A 7,156-nucleotide genomic window follows, 5' to 3' on the forward strand; every position below is an offset into this window, starting at 1 on the left:
AATGTTGCCGGTTTTCAGTAAATTCAAGAACTCTGGGTCATTGGAGGGAAAAATAACCCGGACCCGAGGCTACTGCCACATTGGTGCAAATTTAAATGCCGTCAGAAAATTTCCGGCTCAAAATAAAGATCCCTTTTTGGTCCGACTTGGATCGTATTCGAATCAGGGTCGTTAAAAACCTCTCAAGGTCATTTGGGGGCTTCCTGTTCAACCATAGGTCGTATTCGAACCAAAGAGAACATAGTTGTCGGTACCCTCTTGATCGGCACACTGCCAAACTCACTAGGGGGCTTCCTGATCGTATTCGTATCATAGCTTAACCCCTTTTGGGCCCGACTTGGATCGTATTCGAATCAGGGTCGTTAAAAACCTCTCAAGGTCATTTGGGGGCTTCCTGTTCAAACATAGGTCGTATTTGAACCAAAGAGAACACAGCTGTCGGTACCCTCTTGATCGGCACAACGCCAAAGCCACTGGGGGCTACATGATCGTATTCGAATCCTAGCTTAACCCCTTTGGAATGGTTTACTAATCGTATTCGAATCAGAAGCCTCGATTTTTCTTTCTATTTGGCTTAAGTTTTTTGAAAACAATCTGTGATTTTGTCTTGAGACTTTTTTGTTCAGATCAGAGGCATATATATGTGGTTTCTATTTAACCCGGCTTGACTTTGGACGATAAGTCGCCAGCATATGACAATCATTAAACATTTGGAAGTCTTGGCTTCTAAAGATTGGGTTATCACCCTTACTGCACAGGTATCCTAAACCGACAGTACGATTCAATATCACAAGAACCGGTTTTCCAAACCGGATTATATTATTCAAATATTTAATAGCCAACATGGCTGGATTTTTATTATGGTTATCAATAACCAGTATTATGATTGAGGTTTTCAAAGTCACTTTAAGCACAATGGCTATTATTTTATCAATGTATATGATTATTCTACAATGGAAGGAATAGTCCCGAGTCGCTGCAGGCTTACTGCCGGTACTTGGGGGCTACATTGTTCAAGTTGAGATTACATCAAATGTGCAAGTCTCATGTCGCTGCAAGCATGCGCCATGACACTTGGGGGCTAATGCAAAATCATTTTTACTGGCCTTATTGAAGACCCGAATCATCATATCATAATGAGCCGACCCTTGGGGGCTACCAATTGCTCCTGTCAACAATTCAAGGTACACAAGTTAAATCCATTATATTGAAGGGTCCATTGCTCAGTTGATAAAGCACAAAGCTCTTAACCTTGTGGACGTGAGTTCAAGCCCTATGATGGAGGTTACATCATATAATGTTATCCTCAATGAAGTATATATATAAAGTCCCAGCTCAATATGATCTTACTGAGCCGGCCCTTGGGGGCTACACGTTACTGTTCAAAGTCTACATGATTGTATTTACAAAGTCCCTGCTCATTATTGCATAATGACCCGACCCTTGGGGGCTACACTGGTTGAAGTTTTTATGAGCATAAGGCAATTTCAAGTCCCAGGTTGCTACAAGCATGACAACCCGGCACTTGGGGGCTACATATGTGGAATACTCAGTTTTGACTAGTGATTGAGATAAACAACATGGATTTCTTCAAAGTGATAATATTTTTGTTGAAGCAAGTCTTAAGTCATTACTTTGTTCTGCTTAAGACTTGGGGGCTACAGGTAATATGGATATGAGGGAGAGAAATCTTCAAAATTCTCAGTGTTGACCCGGCATCGGCAACAATTATGACATGGCATCATCTATTTATAAACCCGGCAAGTTTTTCATCTTTAAGCTGGTTGAAGGTCACATGAGTATTTCAAGACCAATATTTTTAAGCATTGGGAGCTGAGTCAAATGAGTTATTCTTCAGTCTCTCTCTGTGATAAACCAACGTCATCAAATTGATTATGAAGTTGGCTTATTGACCCGGATTTTTGAAGAAGGAAACAACAAGGAGTTAAGGATGATCAGGATCAGTTTAACATGGATAAATCCAAATTAAACTGGGGGCTAATGTCGGGGATATACCCCGCGGTATGACCCGACCGGAGATATGACCCGGCTGGGACTTGATGTTTCATTGGTGACCTGGCAGACTATAAGCTGGCGGGAACAGTTAAGCATTGTAAGCCAGCAGACATAGTCATATAACCCGGCAGACACAGTCATGTAACCCGGCAGACACAGTCATGTAAGCCAGCAGATGTTAAGCCATACGGTAAGCCAGATGGTAAGTTAGATCATAAGCCAGACCGTAAGTCAGATTGAGAGCCAGATTGTAAGAAGCCTAAGACGTTAAGAAGCCCATGGTAAGACGTCAAAATAAGGTTAAGTATGAAAGTCCGAGTTGGATTCTACATGTAACCCGCCCCTTCAGCTTATATAAGGAGGGGCGGGGCACCCCAAGAGGGACAGGTTGAATAATCTCTAGGTTAGACATAACTAGGAGAGCCGGCTTATGGCAAATCCTCTCATGAGTATAATGAGACCTAGCCACAAACAGCATGTAGGGTTCTTACCGGATGATGTTTCCCGGGGCCCGAAGCTGTCTAAACCCTTGTCTTGTGTTGCGTCTCTCGATTCCGCTCAACCCCTCTCAAGCTACCACATAGATGCGTTGGCCTCAGGACAAAGTCCTCACACTAGGACATCTGCCGTGACAAATCCACGACACATATTATAGTTCATCATGAAGATCTTGTAGCTTGGTGGCAATGATTGAAGAATTCTGTCAATGACACTATCATCCGGAAGATTAACTCCCAGTTGAATCAAGTGATTGTTATACCCATGCATTTTGAGTATATGCTCACTGACAAAACTATTCTCCTCCATCTTGCAGCTGCAGAACTTATTGGAGACTTCATATCTCTCAATCCGGACATTTTGCTTGAAATATTAACTTCAACTCCTGGAACATCTCATATGCTCCATGACGTTCAAAACGTCGTTGAAGTCCCGGTTCTAAGCCATAAAGCATGGCACACTGAACTATCGAGTAGTCATTAGCTTTACTCTGCCAGACGTTCATAACATCTGGCGTTGCTCCTATAGCGGGTTTGGCACTCAGCGGTGCTTCCAGGACGTAATTCTTCTATGCAGCAATGAGGATAATCCTCAAGTTACGGACCCAGTCCGTGTAATTGCTACCATCATCTTTCAACTTTGCTTTCTCAAGGAACAAATTAAAATTCAACGGAACAACAGAACGGGCCATCTATCTACAACATCATAGACATGCAAAATACTATCAGGTACTAAGTTCATGATAAATTAAAGTTCAATTAATCAAATTACTTAAGAACTCCCACTTAGATAGACATCCCTCTAATCATCTAAGTGATCACGTGATCCATATCAACTAAACCATGTCCGATCATCACGTGAGATGGAGTAGTTTTCAATAGTGAACATCACTATGTTGATCATATCTACTATATGATTCACGCTCGACCTTTCGGTCTCAGTGTTCCGAGGCCATATATGCTTATGCTAGGCTCGTAAGTTTAACCCGAGTATTCCGCATGTGCAACACTAGCTTGCACCCGTTGTATGTGAACGTAGAGCTTATCACACCCGATCATTACGTGGTGTCTCGGCACGACGAACTTTCACAACGGTGCATACTCAAGGAGAACACTTGTACCTTGAAATTTAGTGAGAGATCATCTTATAATGCTACCGTCGATCTAAGCAAAACAAGATGCACAAAAGATAAACATCACATGCAATCAATATAAGTGATATGATATGGCCATCATCATCTTGTGCCTTCGATCTCCATCTCCAAAGCACCATCATGATCACCATCGTCACCGGCGCGACACCTTAATCTCCATCGTAGCATGGTTGTTGTCTCGCCAACTATTGCTTCTACGACTATCGCTACCGCTTAGTGATAAAGTAAAGCAATTACATGGCGATTGCATTTCATATAATAAAGCGACAACCATATGGCTCCTGCCAGTTGCCGATAACTTTGTTACAAAACAAGATCATCTCATACAATAAAATTTAGCATCATGTCTTGACCATATCACATCACAACATGCCCTGCAAAAACAAGTTAGACGTCCTCTACTTTGTTGTTGCAAGTTTTATGTGGCTGCTATGGGCTGAGCAAGAACCGTTCTTACCTACACATCAAAACCACAACGATATTTTGTCAAGTATGTACTGTTTTAACCTTGACAAGGACCGGGCGTAGCCACACTTGATTCAACTAAAGTTGGAGAAACTGACACCCGCCAACCACTTGTGTGCGAAGCATGTCGGTAGAACCAGTCTCGCGTAAGCGTACGCGTAATGTCGGTCCGGGCCACTTCATCCAACAATACCATTGAATCAAAGTATGACATGCTGGTAAGCAGTATGACTAGTATTGCCCACAACTCACTCATGTTCTACTCGTGCATATAAACATCTACGCATAAACCTGTCTCTGATACCACTGTTGGGGAACGTAGTAATTAATTTCAAAAAAATTCCTACACACACGCAAGATCATGGTGATGCATAGCAACGAGAGGGGAGAGTGTTGTCCACGTACCCTCGTAGACCGTAAGCAGAAGCATTATGACAACGCGGTTGATGTAGTCGTACGTCTTCACGATCCGACCGATCCAAGTACCTAACGTACGGCACCTCCGAGTTCAGCACACGTTCAGCTCGGTGACATCCCACGAACTCATGATCCAGCAGAGCTTCGAGGGAGAGTTCCGTCAGCATGAAGGCGTGATGATGGTGATGATGATGCTACCGACGCAGGGCTTCGCCTAAGCACCGCTATGATATGACCAAGGTGGATTATGGTGGAGGGGGGCACCGCACACGGCTAAAAGATCAATGATCAACTTGTGTGTTTATGGGGTGCCCCCTTCCCCCGTATATAAAGGAGTGGAGGAGGGGGGAGGGCCGGCCCTCTATGGCGCACCCTGGAGGAGTCCTACTCCCACCGGGAGTAGGATTCCCCCTTTCCCTAGTTGGACTAGGAGAGAAGGAAGGGGGAGAGAGGAAGCAAGGAAAGGGGGGCGCCGCCCCCCTAGTCCAATTTGGACCAGAGGGAGAGGGGGCGCGCGGCCTACCCTCGTCTCCTCTCTCTCTCTCCACTATGGCCCAATAAGGCCCATACACTTACTAGGGGGTTCCGGTAACCTCCCGGTACTCCGGTAAAATCCCGATTTCACCCGGAACTATTCCGATGTCCAAATATAGGCTTCCAATATATCAATCTTTATGTCTCGACCATTTCGAGACTCCTCATCATGTCCGTGTGTTGGGGAACGTAGTAATTTCAAAAAAATTCCTACGCACACGCAAGATCATGGTGATGCATAGCAACGAGAGGGGAGAGTGTTGTCTACATACCCTCGTAGACCGACAGCGGAAGCGTTATGACAACGCGGTTGATGTAGTCGTACGTCTTCATGGCCCGACCTATCAAGCACCCAAACTACGGCACCTCCGAGTTTTAGCACACGTTCAGCTCGATGACGATCCCCGGACTCCGATCCAGCAAAGTGTCGGGGAAGAGTTCCATCAGCACGACGGCGTGGTGACGATCTTGATGTTCTACCGTCGCAGGGCTTCACCTAAGCACCGCTACAATATTATCGAGGAGTATGGTGGAGGGGGGCACCGCACACGGCTAAGAAAACGATCACGAGGATCAACTTGTGTGTCTAGAGGTGCCCCCCTACCCCCGTATATAAAGGAGCAAGGGGGGAGGCTGGCCGACCCGTGGGCGCGCCAAGGAGGAGGAGTCCTCCTCCTAGTAGGAGTAGGACTCCCCTTTCCTACTCCTACTAGGAGGGGGAAAGGAAGGGGAAGAGGGATAAGGAAAGGGGGGCGCCGCCCTCCCTCTCCTAGTCCAATTCGGACCAGAGGGGGAAGAGGGGCGCAGCCCACCCTGGCCGCCCCTCTCTCTCCACTAGGGCCCATAAGGCCCATTACTTCTCCGGGGGGGTTCCGGTAACCCTCCGGCACTCCGGTTTTCTCCGAAATCACCCGGAACACTTCCAGTGTGCGAATATAGCCGTCCAATATATCAATCTTTATGTCTCGACAATTTCGAGACTCCTCGTCATGTCCGTGATCACATCTGGGACTCCGAACAAACTTCGGTACATCAAAATATATAAACTCATAATGAAACTGTCATCGTAACGTTAAGCGTGCGGACCCTACGGGTTCGAGAACAATGTAGACATGACCGAGACATGTCTCCAGTCAATAACCAATAGCGGGACCTGGATGCTCATATTGCCTCCCACATATTCTACGAAGATCTTTATCGGTCAGACTGCATAACAACATACTTTGTTCCCTTTGTCATCGGTATGTTACTTGCCCGAGATTCGATCGTCGGTATCTCAATACCTAGTTCAATCTCGTTACCGGCAAGTCTCTTTACTCGTTACATCATCTGGCAACTAACTCATTAGTTGCATTGCTTGCAAGGCTTATGTGATGTGCATTACCGAGAGGGCCCAGAGATACCTCTCCGACAATTGGAGTGACAAATCCTAATCTCGAACTACGCCAACCCAACATGTACCTTTGGAGACACCTGTAGAGCACCTTTATAATCACCCATTTACGTTGTGATATTTGGTAGCACACAAAGTGTTCCTCCGGCAAACGGGAGTTGCATAATCTCATAGTCATAGGAACATGTATAAGTCATGAAGAAAGCAATAGCAACATACTAAATGATCGGGGTGCTAAGCTAATGGAATGGGTCATGTCAATCACATCATTCTCCTAATGATGTGATCCCGTTAATCAAATGACAACACATGTCTATGGTTAGGAAACATAACCATCTTCGATTAACAAGCTAGTCAAGTAGAGGCACACTAGTGACGTTTAGTTTGTCTATGTATTCACACAGGTATTATGTTTCCGGATAATACAATTCTAGCATGAATAATAAACTTTTATCATGATATAAGGAAATAAATAATAACTTTATTATTGCCTCTAGGGCATATTTCCTTCAGTCTCCCACTTGCACTAGAGTCAATAATCTAGATTACACAGTAATGATTCTAACACCCATGGAGCTTTGGTGCTGATCATGTTTTGCTCGTGGAAGAGGCTTAGTCAACGGGTCTGCTACATTCAGATCCGTATGTATCTTGCAAATCTCTATGTCTCCCACCTGGAC

Source organism: Triticum urartu, chromosome 3 (genome assembly GCF_003073215.2).
Source record: "Triticum urartu cultivar G1812 chromosome 3, Tu2.1, whole genome shotgun sequence".
NCBI lineage: Eukaryota > Viridiplantae > Streptophyta > Magnoliopsida > Poales > Poaceae > Triticum > Triticum urartu.